Source organism: Ananas comosus, linkage group 11, assembly GCF_001540865.1.
Source record: "Ananas comosus cultivar F153 linkage group 11, ASM154086v1, whole genome shotgun sequence".
NCBI classification, from domain to species: domain Eukaryota; kingdom Viridiplantae; phylum Streptophyta; class Magnoliopsida; order Poales; family Bromeliaceae; genus Ananas; species Ananas comosus.
The window spans coordinates 5,588,608-5,607,326 of record NC_033631.1 but is presented as its reverse complement, the minus strand read 5'-3'; the positions used below and the strand labels follow the sequence as shown (position 1 = coordinate 5,607,326).

Genomic DNA, 18,719 nt, shown 5'->3' with positions numbered 1-18,719 from the left:
GTCCCGAAAATTGCACTAGGACTCCGCCGGGACCCACAAACTGTCCCGGAATACACAAACTCACGCTACGAGTCACCCGCTGCCACTAAACATAATTAATCGTGCATCATGGCAGCAAACGCAACTTCTCACGTCGAAACAATTATCATTGGATAATCGTTTCGATCCGGGTTCCCGAAAGTGTCAATTTCGACACCGGAACCCACCGTCGCTCACCCGTCATTTCTGAACTCTCGAAATGACGCGAGTGACCAGCCAGCAAGGCTCAGCGACTACAAAATAGCTCACGAAGCACCGTCGGAATAATTCCGAACCGTAAACGCGTTCCGCCAGCGGATTTCGCTGAAAAGGCCTTGGAAGATCAGTCCATAGGTTATCTTTGGAAGATCAGTCCATAGGTTATCCTGGGAAGATCACTTTCCGATTTTCGAAAAGGCCTTGGAAGATCAGTCCATAGGTTATCCTCAGCCCATACTTGCTGCCAACAGCAGCCACGACGAACAAAGTTGCATAAAAGCCCTCCCGATTACCCAAAATCATATTATTTTATGTGATTTCGGCACTTTTATTGTCCGTCTACACAAACCAGAAGTCATTTAGCCAAACTGAGACACCTACTGTCACGCCCCGAAACCGCCAATTTGGTCGGTTCGGGCCCGTACACAGACGCCGAACGGACAGCACCTCCCCTGTCCGCCCAAGGCTTAACCATAATTATCAAACATGTATAGAGAAAGAAACAATCCCAGGATGACATTTCAATATACATGGCTTGCACGAGGGCAAGCAACAAGTACAAGTGAAAGTAAACTAACTAAACCATTCATACATTGTATCTTGATTACTTTAAATCAAATACAAAGTTTACCATTTGATCACATACATACATTCCTTAATATATACAATTATCATCTCTCAAATAAATAATTTACATTTGCTTTTATCAACTATAAACAGATGAAATATACAAGGTACAACTATACTCGATGGATGTCGCGCTGTCCATACCACAATCCTTGATCACCTCGCACGAGCTAGAACCTGCATGGTTAGTGGGGTGAGAACTACTGAAAGTTCCCAGTGGGTTCGGCCGCCGACCTCGCCGACTCACCCANGCACGAGCTAGAACCTGCATGGTTAGTGGGGTGAGAACTACTGAAAGTTCCCAATGGGTTTGGCCGCCGACCTCGCCGACTCACCCACTATGTCTATTCAGGCATATGTAGGCAAGAAAAGATAATAGATAGTAACCAGTTATAACATGTAACGACTACAATGCCTGTATAAAGCTGAAAGAAACTGTAGATAACATATGAAATTTATGCATGCATGGTATAAATAATCAATACCCAATCCATTTGGTTAACCATTTGGTTAACTATAACTCACCAACGCAATCCCTAAGTATCGGGCCCTAACCTGCCTCCCGATGAAATCGTCTACTGGGAAGGCTTATACGATCAACCCAGTTAATGACACACTCCGGAGTGCACTGCTTGGGGGGAGAAACCACCACCAAGCCAAAACAGAATAGGTGAGTATGATCCAATCCTCACTTAGAGGATTCAATAACTGACGATGCCACAATTTAATTTCTAACTAGCACTTTGTGCTAGTATTACAGTTCCAATATTGATGCTAACCAATGTTTCTAAGTCATAATGTCACCAAGTTTACTATTGTCATAGTCCACAGTAAAATTCACACATTCATAGGGTTATATGTCCACACTCTATAGTTCACATGTTCTTAATAATGAGATTTGTTCAATTGTTCATTTCATAACTACACAATGCTGATTACCCTATAATGCATGAATATTATATGATTCATATAAAAATATGCTCAAAAAGGCAACATAGACATAAAGAGGAATCGATGACTTCGGATACCACCACCCACCGTTAAATGATGCTGGAATGCGAGAAATCCACTTTCCACGATTTATGAACCATCACGATCCTCGCTCGCGACAAACGAAGCTAAAATGAGGTTTTCATCATTAGCGTGCCGTAGGCTCATTGGAATGCCGATCCAAATCTTCCAACACGTTTGCTTTACCTTCAATTAGGATTACAAGAGATCAAACTCATGTTATACTTTAATTCCTACAACTTTGCATTTCTAACCCAAATCTTACATACACAGTTAACATAGAGTTATACTTAGGCTTCTAAGGCAAACTACCAATGCTAGCATTCAAAATTCTATAACCCAAACCTTTCCTCTGGACCAAATACCATAAAGTACAACCAGGGATTATAACCCACTTATCACAAGTTCTCTGCTTCATATATATATATAGATATATACAACATATAGCTTAATTACTCTAGGTCCATCATGCAAGCTTTAGCAACCCCAAAATCTATAGCTTAGACTTCTTTAGAGCAAATAGCTTAACCCATTTTGTAGAGTAATTATCTTAAATATTAATAACCCAAGAAGCTCAAATTCAATTAATTTAAAGGATTGCGAGAGATTAACCTCATATCATATTCCCACAGGTTTCACATTAACTCAAGTTTACATATATGTTGTTAGCATAGTATAGGTTTTAGATTTTCATGACAATTTCAGCTTTAGAAACCAAGAAACTCTAACCCAATTTCTCCTTTAGGTTAAGCAAACATACATTCAACAGCCCAAGTTTTACTTCAACCCAAACATATATACACATGCTACTTATAACACCATTTCTAAGTTCACATAGCAATATCTAGCACACATCTTATCTCTAAGTTTCATGGTAACTTCAAAGTCTAGCAATTAAGAAATTCTTTTATAGAGTAAATACCATAACTCTAATCAAGAAATAGCACACTTACTTTGGGTTTCACTACTAACCCTTAGCTCACATATATGATGTTCACAATGTAGTTCTCTATCACTAGGTTCTCATGGCGATAGGAGCTCTAGTTTAATATAACATGTTTCTACCTAGGTTCTATAAGAACCAATATAGAAATGTATGCTTTAATAATCCAGTAACTTCCAAAACCAATTAATTAGGTGCCACATGCTGATGGAAGCATCACATAATTAGGTACCATGTCCTAATAGAAATAATTCACGAAGTCGATATGTTCCGTTAACAAGTTAAATTAACTTCTATTTAATATAAATGCCCTCCTCCCATTTCCAAACGGGAATTGGTAGGCTTTGAAGCCTTCCCGCTGGAAATCGACGCTCCGCCTTCACTTGTTGGCAAGTCAAACACTTAGCCATGAAGATCCTCAAGACAAAGGAAATCGGCGATTCCTGATGATTATGTAGTTTATCTTCAGGAGTCTGACTTTGATGTTGGACACCATAAAGACCCATGGACGTTTTCAGAAGTCATGCAGGGAGATAAATCCTCACTATGGTATGATGCCATGAAGGAAGAGATGAGATCTATGACGGATAACAAAGTTTGGGATCTCGTTGAGTTACCACAAGGAGTCAAAGCCATTGGCTGTAAATGGGTCTTCAAGACTACAAAGGACTCTTTAGGTAACATAAAACGACATAAGGTGTAACATACCGAAACTTCGGTAGAATGTTGGACTCTAGCCAAATTGGCCAAAGAGCCCAAGAGAAGTGGTTGGATGAAGTCTATTTAACATTCCAACAGTGTTGGAAGGGTTAAAAGTGAGTTCCAATGAGGTTAGAAACGTTTTAGTATTGCTCGGTGCGAATTGGAGTCGAAACAATGCAAGATTGAGGTCGGGAGCATTGGGTGTTTTCGGTGCGCGTGGGCGCGAAAACGGGACCCGAAAGGCTATGTCGGACTATGAGCTAAATCCGACATTAGTGTGGATGAAAAGATGATGAAATCGTGATCGAAAATATGTTTTGGGGTCTCGGTGCGATTTGAAATGAATCGGAGGCCTAACGAACGAAAACGAGCGAAAACGGAGAAAAAGCTGAAAATTGGCTAAGTCCTGAAAAAGGCTGTGTACCGGTGACACCAGCCCGTGTACCGGTACGCAGTGTAAAATTCGAGAAGATAGCTCTCGGGTTTTGTTGTTGCGCGACCGTGTACCGGTGACACCAGCCCGTGTACAGGTACGCAGTGGCAGAACAGTACAGAATTGGTCTGCTGTAATTATAAATGTTTGGGGGGTTTATTAGCAATTGTTGCAACACATTAGAACTCCCCAACCCTTCCCTTTACAGCAGCTCTCTCTCTCCCTCTCTCTCTCAACTGTGGAAAGAAAAAGTGGAAAGAAGAGAAGGAAAAAAAGAAGGAAAAAAGAGGAAAAGAGAAGAAAAAAAGAAAAGAAGGAGAAGAAGATCTAGGAGGAGATCATCTTCTCCATCATCTTCTTCCTCACCTTGGAGCAAACCTAGAGAGGTAAGGTTGAGCTTTTTTTATGTTGTAAGATTAGGATTAGGGTTTGGTTTTAAACCCTAGATCTTTGGTTTTGATCTCCCTACAAGTGTAGAAACCTCGTAGTAGACGAAGAACACATGAAATCCATGGTTTCTTCGTAGTGCTCTAATGGTGAACTTGTAGGGTTGGCTCTAGATGCCCTAGAAATGGTTCAAATGGTTTAAAAATGAGATTAGAGAGCTTCTTGGGTGGTTCTAAGCTTAATTATGCTTAGTTACAAGATCAATCCTAAAAAATTTGATTTTGGCATTGTTAGGGCACCAAATTTGGGACTTTTGCCTCCGAATATTTCTAAGGCAAATTAACATATTGGGGATCAAATGAACGCGTTGGTGCGCTCGGTTCGGTGAAACGAAAAGTCTATGCGAAGTTATTGACGAAACAGTCAATTTTGGTACAGATAGCCGCAGCACGCGGAATAGATGTCTAAAAATCACGAGATCGGATCTGGAGCATCGTGGTATCGAGGAATAAACTCGAGAACAGATGGATCGCGGATTGGTGGCCGTTCGGGTGGTCGCGCGAGAGTTCGGGCCGAACCGGGTCACGGGTGTCGCGGGAGGCCGATTGTAAGTGACTACAAGCAATCGGAACGCGTTTTGAGGTGGGTTGTGTTTACCTAAGCGACTAGGTCGCCTGTATGTCTAAGAATAGCGTGGTTTCATATTGATGCATGCTAATGACATAAAGTAGAAATGCTAATTAAGAATGCATGATTAAGATGGATGCTAGTTGTAAATGTATAGAAAGTATGCTAAGTGAATGTCAGGGCTAAATACTAAATGAACGCATAAGATGTATGCTAAGAAATGCATGTTGACATATTGTAGAAATGTTAGATGAGACATGAATTAAATGCTAATTGTATATGCATGAGTAAGATGTTACTTAACATGAGCTAGATGTCAAATGAATGCATAGAGTATATGCTAGTTAAGAATGCATAAGTTAAATACTAGATTAATGTATAAGATAGAGATGCTAATTATGAATGCATGTGCATGAGATGCTAATTATGAATGCATGTGCATGAGATGCTAATTATGTATGCATGTTCATATTGTGGGCATATGCTAGAATGATATGAAGGTTGAACTAAGATCGATAACTCTAAGTAGAGTAAAGAACTTAACATTGTAAAGTATGAACATCGAGTGGCATGTCAATTAAGAATCCTAGGTATGGACAGCTAGGAAACTAAGAACATTGAGTGGCATCAACTAACAATCCTAAGTGTGAATAATTAGGATGACAAGTATAATGAGTGGCATTAAACCTAGAGTCAAAGGAACCTAGGTAATAAAGAACATGAACCTAGTGTTAATGAACCTAGGCTATGATCTTAGTAGCATTGAACCTAATGTATTAACTTAGGTTGAGTAAAGGCTTGGACCTAGATAGGTCGATACTATAGGGATAAGGCCAAACCCTGAGTTATGTGAAATGGATTCCGGAATCCTAGAGCTTATGGAACACAGAGAGTGGTGTTGGGCGTGTGCAACAATTTTGCCGCCCGAGGCTATACCATTGACGTGGCGTGTGCGACGATTTCGCCGCCGGGTGGCTAAGTCATAACCTAGGCTGTTGTTGGGTGAGGTGCGATGCGTTCGCCGCCAGACGGCTAGGTCATGGAGCGCGGTGAGCTGTGGTTGGCTGAGGTGCATGTGAGCGAGTTCCTTTACCTCAAGCTAGACAATGCGCGGACTATCCGCGATTGATTGACTCAAGACCGAGTCGGGTTGCATAGAGAATTAAGGTAGAGTAACCTTAGAAAAGAGTGGCCATTGAGTAAGCGCTACAAAGAGTAAAGAGTAAAGAACAGCTAAGAATAAAGAAAAGCTAAGAATAAAGAATGGCTAATAAGAAAGAATGCAAGTAGTAAAGAATGGCTAGCAATAAAAAATGAAAATGATAGAAAGCAAAATCATTTACTCTACTTGCATAGTTGCATACATTTCATATTGCATATCGCGAGGCATGACATGTAGTTCAATATCGAGTAAAAGCATAAATATCTTTCGTATGTATTGGACTAACTTATTGAAGTGCCTCATTGGACTTATTGGTCGAGCTTTTCCCTTGGGTGGCCGTACCCACTGGGAACCATGGAGTTGGTTCTCACCCTACGTTGTTTTGGGGTATTACAGGTTCGCACGTGAGCGGCGCGGCGGCGCGAGGCGAGGGCGTAGCATCATAGTTAGCGCCCTACCACCGAGATCAGAGATAGCGGTACCCTGAGTTGGCTTTACTTAGGGATGTAAAGAATAAAAAGAATTAAGTTGTAATAACCATGTTAAAATCGGATTGTATTTGGAAGTTAAGTGAAAGCAAATGTAAGTAATATGTATTTGTGATGTAAAATGTATCTAGTGAATGTGAGTTGAATGATTGTAATAAACTTAGTTGTAATTATGTTTTTGATACTTCCTTATGCAATCTTTGATTGAAATGTGTTTCTGGTTGGAACTTCGTACATTGTATTGATTGCGACGCCTTGAATGTACAGGGGAGACTCTGTCCGCGGTACAGGGGAAACCCTAGCTATCCGTTCGGAGGTCTGTTGGCGTGCCCGAAACCGACCAAATTGGCGGGCTAGGGGCGTGACAAATAAGATGGTATCAGAGTATAAAAAGAGTATAAAAGAACATGAAAAGAACATAAAAAGAATAAGAAGAAATGGTTTAGTTGGACCTAGGAGACCCTAGGATAGTAAACCATAGGAGATTAAGGCTCGTGAGAGACGAGGACTAGTGACTTTTGGCGAAAGGTTAATAGATTGGGTTGTGTAGTAAACCTCTAAAAAGGAGATTAGAGGTAGATTCAAGGTGTGGTTTATCCTCAACTAAGGGTGTTCATGTTGGCGCGCGACAACATGAAACCTAGTGATGAGAATAGACGCCCTTGCGTGACTTTCGCCCGATTTGAGTCGGTATAAGTTGTCTTGTGTACGACCCAGAGGGTCGAGGGTTAACGAAGTTGTCATGTTTGGGAAGCGATGGCACCGCATTGGCGATCTTCGTATTGATCGGCGCGGGATGGGACAAGTGGTGTCCCTGAGCAATTCGAGGCGAGCGGAGACTTGGAACTTCGCAAGTAATTGGCCACTCTCGTGGGATTGGCAAGGTACGAGCCGATTAGGTGCAGCAACAGTAGGAAGCTGCCATGCACTAGAGGGAGCGAGCTTTGGCGACCCTCATAACCTTAAAGAGGTTAGTGAATCCTCGTCGTGTTAAACCACTCTCGATCAAATTGGCTGAAGTGCGTCGAGAGAAGAAGTCGGACAAAGTCCAGTTGACATTCCAACAATGTTTGAAGGGTATAAATTGAGTTCTAAAGGAGTTAGAATGGTTTTAGCATCGACAGGTGTAAGATGGAGTCGAAAACAAGCTAAAACTGTATTCTGGAGCAAAGCGTACCGGTACATGTTGATGGTTGTATCGGTACAGCAAGCGACCCGAGGAGAGAGAGCTTGCTCTCGGGTTTGGCCTCTGCGCGATCATGTGACCGGTTACACCCCTGACGTGTACTGATACCAACTACAGAGAACTACAGTTTTGGTCTGTTATAATTGAGGGTTATTTGAGGGGGCTTTTATGCAATTGAGGCAGTTTATAAAAGGGCCCCAACTCCTCATCTCTTGATCACAGCCAGAGACCACCCTTAAGTGTGGTTTTTCTCCTTCTCCTTTTCTAGGAGTATTTTCCAAGTACGGAATAGCGGAGATGGGAGGAGATTTGAGGATTAGGCCTTGTGAATAGAACAAGGCGGTGCAAATGTGCGGAAGGAGCGTGAGTCTAATTGCAAGGAGTGGGACTCGTGGTAGAGATGGAATTGGTAGATTTACTCTCAAAGCAATGTGAGTAAGTGATTGCGGGAGAGTTGAGTCATGGCACTTATAGACACTCGAGTAATCCAAGTGATTCGGATGTTGTTCCGATGTATTGAATAGTGAAAGTGAATCACTATTGGGGGAATAGTTGTTTGGTAACCAAGTGCAAGCGCGTGGGCCTAGTAGTGCCTCGATGTGAGGTAGTAGGGTCGTGCTGGTGTAGTCGGCGTGCATAGGCGATGATTGCCTAATGCTGGACTTCGTATGGGACGCTTTAGAGGCATGGAGCGCTCGAGTGTGGTTACTCGTGTAGTGCAGATTTGATTCAGCCGAGTGAGTGTTGGCAGTAGCACTTTAGCGTGGCTAAGTGTGAAGCGGGCCATCGATCACTCGTAGGGCTGGTGGCTCGCACTAGGTGCGTAGGAGCCGATAGTGGTATGTGCAACTCGATAGAGTATGTCGTGTAGGACGACGATCGCGGGTATTGCTTGGGGACGACCCGTGCTTGGATCATTTGTGGACTGTGGAGCCTGGGCCCTTCGGGTAGGAGCAGTCAGCTGTGGGTGACAGCGGCCCGGTACCTACGGGTGGGGCAGAGTTTGATCAGGACGGTAGTCCGAGCTTGGACCCGAGTACGTGGAATATCACGTGTTAGATCATGAGATCAAGGACACACAGAGTGTGTAGCGACCCAACCCGAGGACTTGACGTGGTTTGGGGGTCTTGATAGCTCCTGGTTGGAGTGTGTGCGAATTTCCAAGTGAGAATTTTGCCCGAAAATATTGATTGGGTCTGCCCTTGCGAGCGAGAGGTGTTGCGCGTATCGAGACAGGTTAGGCGGTGGGCCTACGAAGGGTTGGCGGTCGATGGACCACTTGTGGAAACCGAGGAAAGCGGCTTGGCCGGTAACTCTATTACCGAGGATTGATGATTTATTTGATCAGCTCCAGGGATCTTATGTGTATTCCAAGATCGACTTGCAGTCAGGATATCACCAGTTGAAGATCAGACCTGAGGATGTGTCGAAGACGGCTTTTAGAACACGGTATGGACATTATGAGTTTACCGTTATGCCGTTCGGGCTTACTAATGCCCCGGCAGCTTTTATGGATCTAATGAACCGTATTTTCAAGCCTTATTTAGACAGGTTCGTCGTGGTGTTGATCAACGACATTTTGGTCTATTCCCGAAGTGATGCGGATCACGAGGAACACTTGAGACTTGTACTTCAAGTGCTTCGGGAAAAGAAGCTCTATGCCAAGTTGAAAAAGTGTGAGTTTTGGCTTAGAGAAGTGGCATTCCTGGGCCATTTGATTTCAGGATCAGGTATAGCTGTGGATCCGAGGAAAATTGAAGCTATCAAGGATTGGCCGAGGCCTACGAGCGTGACCGAGATACGGAGCTTCATTGGTTTGGCCGGCTACTACCGACGGTTTGTCGAGGGATTTGCAAAGTTGTCTACCCCCCTCACGAGACTCACGCATAAAGGCACCAAGTTTATTTAGAATGATGCGTGTGAAAAGAGCTTCCAAGAATTGAAGCAGCGATTGATGACCGCCCCGATCCTAACCTTGCCAACTGCTGTAGCAGGGTATATGATTTATAGTGATGCTTCCTTTAATGGATTGGGCTGTGTCTTGATGCAGGACGGAAAAGTGATCGCGTATGCATCTCGCCAATTGAAGGATTATGGAAGGAACTACCCTACTCACGACTTGGAGTTGGCGGCCGTGGTCTTTGCATTGAAGCTGTGGCGACACTATCTGTACGGCGAGCGATGCAAAGTATATACAGATCACAAGAGCTTGAAGTATCGATTCACTTAGAAGGAGTTGAACTTGAGGCGGCGTAGATGGTTGGAGCTACTCAAGGATTATGACTTGACTATCCTTTACCACCCAGGCAAGGCTAACGTGGTGGCTGATGCGCTAAGTAGGAAATCGACGGAAAACTTAGCGATGTTTGTGGTTACTCAACCGCCGTTGATCGAGCAGATGAAGCGGTTGGAGTTGGAGGTGGTGGTTCCTGATACACCTTTGAGACTGATGACTTTGGTGGTGCAACCTACACTTATGGAAAGGATTAAAGAAAAGCAAGCCTCCGACGTGAAGTTGCAAAGTATTCGAGCTAAAATGATTGATGGTTGCACCGGTGATTTTACTTTGGACGGTAATGGATTGATTCGTTTCCGCGGACGGCTATGTGTACCGGCGGACTTGGGCATTAAAGAGGACATTCTTCAAGAAGCACACCGAGCACCGTATGCTATTCATCCGGGAGGCACCAAGATGTACAAGGACTTGAAGTTGTTTTATTGGTAGCCCGGGATGAAAAAGGATGTTGGTGAGTTTGTTGCTAGATGTTTAACTTGCTAACAAGTGAAGGCTGAGCACTGAGTTCCCGCGGGAAAATTGCAGAGCCTACCGGTTCCAGTGTGGAAGTGGGAGAAGATCACTATGGATTTTGTGATGGGATTGCCTCGCTCACAGGCCGGGCACGACGCTATTTCGGTGATCGTGGATAGGCTGACGAAATCGGCACATTTTATACCTATCCACACTACTTGGACTGGTGATAGACTCGCACAGGTTTACTTGGATGAGATTGTGCGATTGCACGGGGTACCTACTTCTATAGTGTCAGATCGAGATCCCCGTTTTGTATCCCACTTTTGGAGGAGCTTACAGGATGCTCTGGGTACGCGCTTGGACTTCAGCACTGCTTTCCACCCCCAGAGTGACGGGCAGTCGGAGCGTACGATACAGACTCTCGAGGATATGCTTCGAGCTTGTGTGATTGACTTCCAGGGAGGATGGTCGCAGCATCTACCGATGGTAGAGTTTGCTTATAACAACAGTTATCAAGCAAGCATCAAGATGGCACCGTTCGTGGCACTCTATGGACGGAAGTGTAGATCTCCACTTCATTGGAGTGAAGTTGGCAAGAGATTGGCTTTAGGCCCAGATGTGCTCCAGGAAGCAGAGGACAAGGTTCGCATTGCTCGGGAGCGACTGTTGACAGCCCAGAGTAGGCAGAGGAGCTATGCCGATAGGCGTCGACGAGACTTGGAGTTTCAGATTGGAGATCATGTTTTCTTGAAAGTCTCGCCGACCAAGGGAATTAGAAGATTTGAAATTCTGGGTAAGTTGAGCCCCCGATACATTGGACTGTATGAGGTTTTGGAGCGTGTAGGCCCGGTGGCATATAGACTCGTTCTACCACCGAACCTATCGGGTGTACACAACGTATTCCATATATCGGTCCTTCGAAAGTACATCCATGATCCGGCTCACTTGTTGGACGCTACACCTGTGGCGCTGAGGGATGATTTGAGCTTTGAGGAGCAATCTTTGAGAATTTTGGCTCGCGAGGTAAAGAGACTGCGGAACCGTGAGATTCCCTACGTGAAGGTGCTTTGGAGCAACCACGACGAGCGTGAGGCCACTTGGAAGCTGGAGAGCGCACTGAGAGAGCGCTATCCCCATCTTTTTCAGATGGAGTCTTGAGGTACTTGTCTTTTCGAGTTTCGCAGACGAAACTCCTTTTTAGGAGGGGTGAATGTAACACACTGGACCTTTGCAAATTGCGAGGTTTGAGTGATTTGCTGTGTTTTGAGTTTTTCCAGATTTTCTGGTGGGTCATTGACTGTGTCCCGACCTATGGCACGTATCCCGAGAATTGAGGTTTAAAGCTTAGCACCAAAACCCGAAAAATCAAATTTTTGGTCAGCTCTCGGGTAGCCTTCAGCAGGGCTTGTACCGGTACAAGGCTGATGGTTGTACCGGTACAGGGGGGCTTGTACCGGTACAGGGCCGGTTACCCCGCCAACCCGAGCCTCGGGTTGTGATTTTCATGGGGCTTGTACCGGTACAAGGGCCCGTGTATCGGTACAAGGAGGCAGTTTTTGAGTAGTTTGATTCTGCAGGGGTGTATTTGCAATTGTGGCATTCTATATGTGTCCCCACGCCCCTAGGGCTCTCCCTGAGCTGGAGCCAGTGGAGGAGCAAGGTAGGGAGCCTCTCTTTTCCCCTCTTTGGATTTATACTCCATTTTGTATGGATTTTTGATGGATTCTCCTCTCTTTTGCTCTTTGGTGCTACTTCCACCATTGTTGAAGCATGAAACTTGGATTTGAGGCTTGGTTGAAGAGAGATCTTGGTTGATAGAGGACTTTGAGCTTAGTTTGAAGCTTCTAAGAGGTAAGCAACTTGTTCTCTTCCTCTAGATTTGAGTTTTGTTGCTTTATAGTAGATGAAACCCTAGAGTGAGGTTTTAGGGCTAATTTTGGGCATTTTGATTCTAGGGCTTTTTGAGCTAGATTGTTTGGATTAGAACCTTCCTCTAGGCCAGATTGGAAGGGTTCTAGCTCTCTTTTGGAGCTTTGGAAGAGATTTCTACTCTTGAGGTGAGTTTTGACCCTTTTGCTAAATGGTTAAAGATTGAGTTTAGGGCTTTTCGTTTCGTTTGGGTAACCCTATTTTTGATGTTTCTAGGGTACTAGGAAGCTAGTGGATACCTCCTTTCGGCGAAACGACGGTTTCGATTTTGGTGGGTTTGACCTAGCCTATAATATGAGAAATTCTCATATTGGGTATTTTATATTTCGTAAATTGAAAAACCATGCATATTCATACTAAATGTATTTGTTATGATTTTTAGAATGCTTAAAATGCCGATGTTACATATAAAGCATTTTTGGACCTCTATATAGTAGAGGGAGTTGCATATGAACCTTATGCTTGAGCTTAGCATTCTTATTGGACTATGTTCTTTATAATGAAAATGAGCTTTGTTTCATGCATCTAAACTTATGATTACTTGAGACATGAAAGATAACTAAGTGTCATAAAGAGGCACCGAACTAGTGTATGGTTTAATTTGGAGAGCTAATGTCATAAAGCGGCATTGAGCTCGGGTTATGTGTGAACCTAGTATTAATGTCATATTTGAATCATAGAACATAAAATGGACTTAGTGGTTAACATGCTTAGGTGTCATAAAGAGGCACCAAGTAAGGTGAGTGTTGAAACTTCATATTGTGACTTAGAACTAGATCTTCGGGATGCTAGTGACTATACCATGTTAGAGACATGATGATCAGACATTTGAGACTTGGACTATACTTGCTTGCCATTTGTGCTCATTCGTACATGCTTGTGTGGGTCGCTCCCCACAAGCCGGCACTCCGAAGTTAGCCTACGCGACTTATGTTCGCCTGTGCGGTATCGAGAAGCCTACGGGGTCGGGAGGGATAGACTCATTCCTAGAGTAGGAATGCTGGAGCTACCACCGACACTTAGGCGGCACAAGCTGGACTACTGTAATGTAGGGCCTAGAACATGATTGAACAATGACATTGAACCGGGAATGGATAATCACTACTAAATAAGGCTTAGTAGTTGGATTACTTTGACATGCTATGGCATAGCTTTGGGACATATAGTATACCTGCTTGTTTCATTTATTGCATTGTAGTATACTCGATTGCTTTGATAGAGCTTACTCCCTATGTATGGACATATTGTATCGAGATGCTTACTTGTTTGTTATGATTGGAACTTAATAGTCATGCTTTAGACATACATATCATGATAGAGTAGATGTACTATACTTTGACATCATGCTTACTTGAGACATAGTGGTAGTATTTCATTTATGCTTTCTTTCAGCAGTTCTTACACTCGCTCTTTATTGCTTATTGTTATTGTTGTTACTTACCCTTCTCTTTTAGGGCCTAGTGGTGCTTGAGCTGAGGTCAGTAATTGCCCACTGGGAACTATAAATTATAGTTCTCACGCCCTCTTTTTCTCGATGTTTTTCAGAGCCTTCCACCCCAGTAGAGGCTAGGGATCGCGGAAAGGGTATCGACTCGGGCTAGCATGCTTGCCGAGGGATCGTTGGATAGGTGGTCTACCTCTCTTTGTTTCTTTTTGTTAGAGGTTGAGAGTTTTACCAGTGTACTAGAGACCACCATTTTTGTATTTGAGACAGATATTGTACTACTTTATGAGTTACTTTTATTGTTCAGTTTTGTTTTTTACTCTTGTTGTAGATGATAGAATCATACTGCTTTGATATCATTAGTTGTTGATCTTCCTTTCTATTTTATTTCTCGCTTTATTTCCGCTGTTGTTGTAGACGCCTTATATGTGTAGACATATGGCGGGTCTGGGCGCGCTACCGGGAGGGCCTCCGCCGGTACCGGGGCGTGACACATACATTTCGATCGAACTCCAACTTTTTGGAGTTATCAAAGAAACCCAATCATGATACTTTCGCTTACAAATCAAACAGACATCGTCTCTCGCGAGTCTAATTCCTATAGTCCAACCGGCCTAAAGGTTCATTAGGTCCACTAAGACTCAACCTTAGGCTCTGATACCAAATTAATCTGTCACGCCCCGAGACCCGGTATAGGCCCGCCCGGAGCGTGCCCAGACCCGCCATATGCCAACACATATAAGGCGTCTACAGCAAAAGCGGTAAGTGAACAAGAAAATAGAAAGTATCTAGAGATATCAGAGCAAGTAAACAACTAAGTTTTATCAAAGTAGAGATAAAGAGAACTAATCTACTAAAACATAAAGTAAACTAATACATCAAAAGTCTCAAGATACAAAAGTTCGGTGGTCTCTATAACAAGGTACAAACTCCCACAACCTTTCCAAAAGAAAAAGAATAAAAGAGAGGTGGACCATCTATCGCCAAATCCTTCGATAGCTAGCTCGAGGCGAAACCTTTTCCGCGATCCCGAGCCCCTCCCGAAGTGGAAGGCTCTGAAAGAAAACATAAAACAGGGGGCATGAGAACTATAATTTATAGTTCCTAGTGGGCAATTACTGACTTGCACCAAATGCACCACTAGGCCCAAAATATAAGCAGATATGTATAACAGAAATTAACTGCGGTAAATGAAGCATATAATAAATGCTACTCTACTATGCCACAAGTAACAAGAATGTCAACATGGAGTACAACTACTCTACATGATCCAATATGCCAATACTTGAACAAATATGCCATAATGCAACAAGTAATATTATGAAGTATGCTATATGTCCCAAAGCCAACTATATATATAGTGCGTACTATCATGGCAACCAAGTATACTACAATGCACTAAGCGTTACTGTCAAGTGTACTAGAAATCCAAATGTCCAACCCTATGCCATAGCATGTCACAAATCCAACTACTACAACCTGTCTAGTAGTGATTATCAACTTGTTGTTTAATATTCTGGTTCAATCTCATTCAGGACCTACACAGGTGTGGTCTGGCTTGTGCCGCCTAAGTGCCAGTGGTAGCTCCAGCATTCCCACTCTAGGAATGAGTCTAACCCTCCAAGTCCCGTAGGCTACTCGATACCGCACGAGCGAACATAAGTCGCGTAGGCTAACTCCGGAGTGCCGGCTTGTAGGGAGCGACCCTCACAAGCATGTGCGAATGAGCACAAATGGCAAGCAAGTATGGTCATCGTCTCAAGTACCCAATCATCATGTCTCTAACATGGTAACAGTCACTAGCACTCAAAGGTCTAGTACTATGTCTCAAAGTGAAGGTTTAACCGTTCAATAATTTCTATGTCAATGACCCTAGTTTAACCAAGTTCAAATATATTCTAAGCTTAGTGCCTATTTATGACACTTAAGCATTGTCATGAGTTATCATATTTCATATTCTATGCTCCAAGCATAACATTACTACTAGGTTCTCATTTAACCCGAGCTCAATGCCCCTTTATGACATTAGCCCAATCATTCACAAGTAGCACAAGTCCCCAAGCCTCTTAAGGTTTACTAAGCCCCTTATGTCTTAGTTGGGTATAGGTTTAAATGCATAAAACAATGCCCATTTTATGTTAAGAAATATGGTCCCGAGTCCCACATAAGCATGGCCAATGCTAGTGCAAGCTTCATATGCAATTCACATGTCATTCATGTCTAATGCCCCTTTTATGTTAATAGGTTATCAAGTCCACATGTATGCCAAGCTTAATGCCCCTTTATGACATTAGCTTGCTAAATCCATATCTAGTCCAAGCCCAATGCCTATTTATGACATTGGCATATTATACAAAGCATGGGTCTAAGTCCAAAAGTGCAATGCACTCATTAATTTTACTAAATGAAACATGATCCACAACCAAGTATGAGAATGCTAACCATAGGCCCCTAGCCCAACATGAAAACTCTCTACTACATAGAGGTCAAATATGCATTGTATATAACATGAGCATTTTAAGCATTCTAAAATTCTCAAATATTCTATCCAATAAGAATATACATGTGTTTTCACTTTACGATAAATAAAAAAACCCTCATATGAGAAGTTTATCTCATCTAGGTGAGGCCAAACCCACCAAAATTGAAACCTTCGTTTCGCCGAACGGAGGTGCCCACAAGACTCCTAGTACCCTAGAAGCATCAAAACGAGGGTTACACAAACGAAACGAACAACTCGAAACTCAAACATTAACCATCAAGGCAAAAAGGGCTAAAATTTCACCTAAGGGTAGAAAATCACTTTTAAGCTCCAAATGGAAGCTAGATCCCTTCCAAACCAACCCAAGGGAAGGTTCTAAACCGATCGATTGAGCTCCGAAAGCCCTAGATCAAAAATCCCCAAAACAAACCCTAAATCCTCATTTCTAGGGTTTCTNTATGACATTGGCATATTATACAAAGCATGGGTCTAAGTCCAAAAGTGCAATGCACTCATTAATTTTACTAAATGAAACATGATCCACAACCAAGTATGAGAATGCTAACCATAGGCCCCTAGCCCAACATGAAAACTCTCTACTACATAGAGGTCAAATATGCATTGTATATAACATGTGCATTTTAAGCATTCTAAAATTCTCAAATATTCTATCTAGCATGAATATGCATGCATTTTTATTTTACGATAAGCAATAACCATCATATGAGAATTTTATCTCATTTTGGTGAGGCCAAACCCACCAAGTCCTCTCGAAGCCCTTCGTTTCGCCGAAAGAAGGTGCCCACAAACCTCCTAGCTCCCTATAGGTTAAACTAGGAGTGTCACACGCATCAAACGAACAACAACAAGTTCAAATATTAACCAACCCAAAGAATAGGGCAAAACTCACCTAAGTGGAGAAAATCCCTCTCAAGCTCCAAATGAGAGCTAGAACCCTTCCAAACCAAGCTAGAGGAAGGTTCTAAACCGATCAATTGAGCTCCAAAAGCCCTAGATCAAAAATTGCCAAATCAAACCCTAAATCCTCATTTCTAGGATTTCTATACAAAAATCATAAAAATCAAGATCAAAAGGGAAATAGTAAACAACTAACCTCTCATGAAGTCCCAAACAAGGTTCAAAATCCACTAGGGTTGAAGATCTCTCCTCCAATAAGCTCAACTCCAAGCTCCCAAGCTTCTCCCATGGTGGAAAGGTCACCAAAATACAAAAAGAAGCAAAAAGAGAGGATTAAACCTCAAAAATTTCAAAAAAATAAAGAAAATCAAAGAGAAGGGGTGGAGGGCTCCCTTACCTTCTCTCCACTGCCTCCAAGCTCAGGGAACAAGAGGGGAGGCGTGGGGTACTTGTAGTGTTGCTACAAATGCAAAAACACCCTCCAAACCCAAGCATACTGCATTCTGCACTGCGTACCGGTACACGGGCCCACGTACCGGTACGGGTCCCACGAAAATGGTAAACTCAAGCCTCGGGTTGGCTGGGAAGCTGTCTGTGTACCGGTACATGGAGGCGTACTGGCACAGCCATTAACCCTGTACCGGTACAGCCATCAACCCTATACCGGTACACAGCCTGTTGAGGTCAATTCGACAGTAGACCAAAGTCCAATCTTTTTGGGTTTTGGTGCTACGATTAAAACATCGATTCTCGGGATGCGAGTCATGGGTCGGAACACTGTCGACGACCCACCAGAAAGTCTCGAAAAACTCAGAACACAACTCAAACACTCGGACCTTGCTATTTGCAATGTCCAGTGTGTTACATACGTAGGGTTGGCGGTCGATGGACCACCTGTGGAAACCGAGGAAAGCGGCTTGGCCGGTAACTCTATTAAAGCGTGGGATTAGAATTCGTGAGCGGTGTGTTCGTGTGAGCTAATGGCGACAACGAAGTCGAGTCGGTCGTGGCTATGACAACAGAGGATGAATGTGCTTGTGAGGCACTGAGCTAGGAAAAGCCACGTGAGAATTGGAGCTTGAGGAAAATGCTTTTTTGTAGATTAAGATTGGAGATGTGCCGGAGTGGGCCATCTCGCAATAGAGCAAGGATCCAGTTGGGATTGGAGCACTCGCGATTGGTCGATGCACCAACGATATTGCTTCTAGGCAATGCCGGTGATCGAATCGGAGTGAATTGCCCGATTAGGCGTGTAATGCAAAGAGCAATTCTTTACAGAATGGTAATGCACTTTTGGAGTTACGCATGGTAAGTGTGAGTAAATTTGGTCTCACATCCTCCGTAGTGAGCCTTTGGATAATTCCGATGAGTGAAAGGCAATTTCGGAGTGG

At 43.3% G+C, this 18,719-nt stretch overlaps 1 long non-coding RNA gene across 1 annotated transcript; it reads right to left on the bottom strand.

Annotated features, from left to right (window-relative positions):
• Positions 727-2,063, bottom strand: LOC109717700. Its single transcript, XR_002218258.1, has 2 exons — positions 1,903-2,063; positions 727-1,041 (listed from the first exon to the last, which is right to left on the bottom strand). It is a non-coding gene; the product is annotated as an uncharacterized LOC109717700 (long non-coding RNA).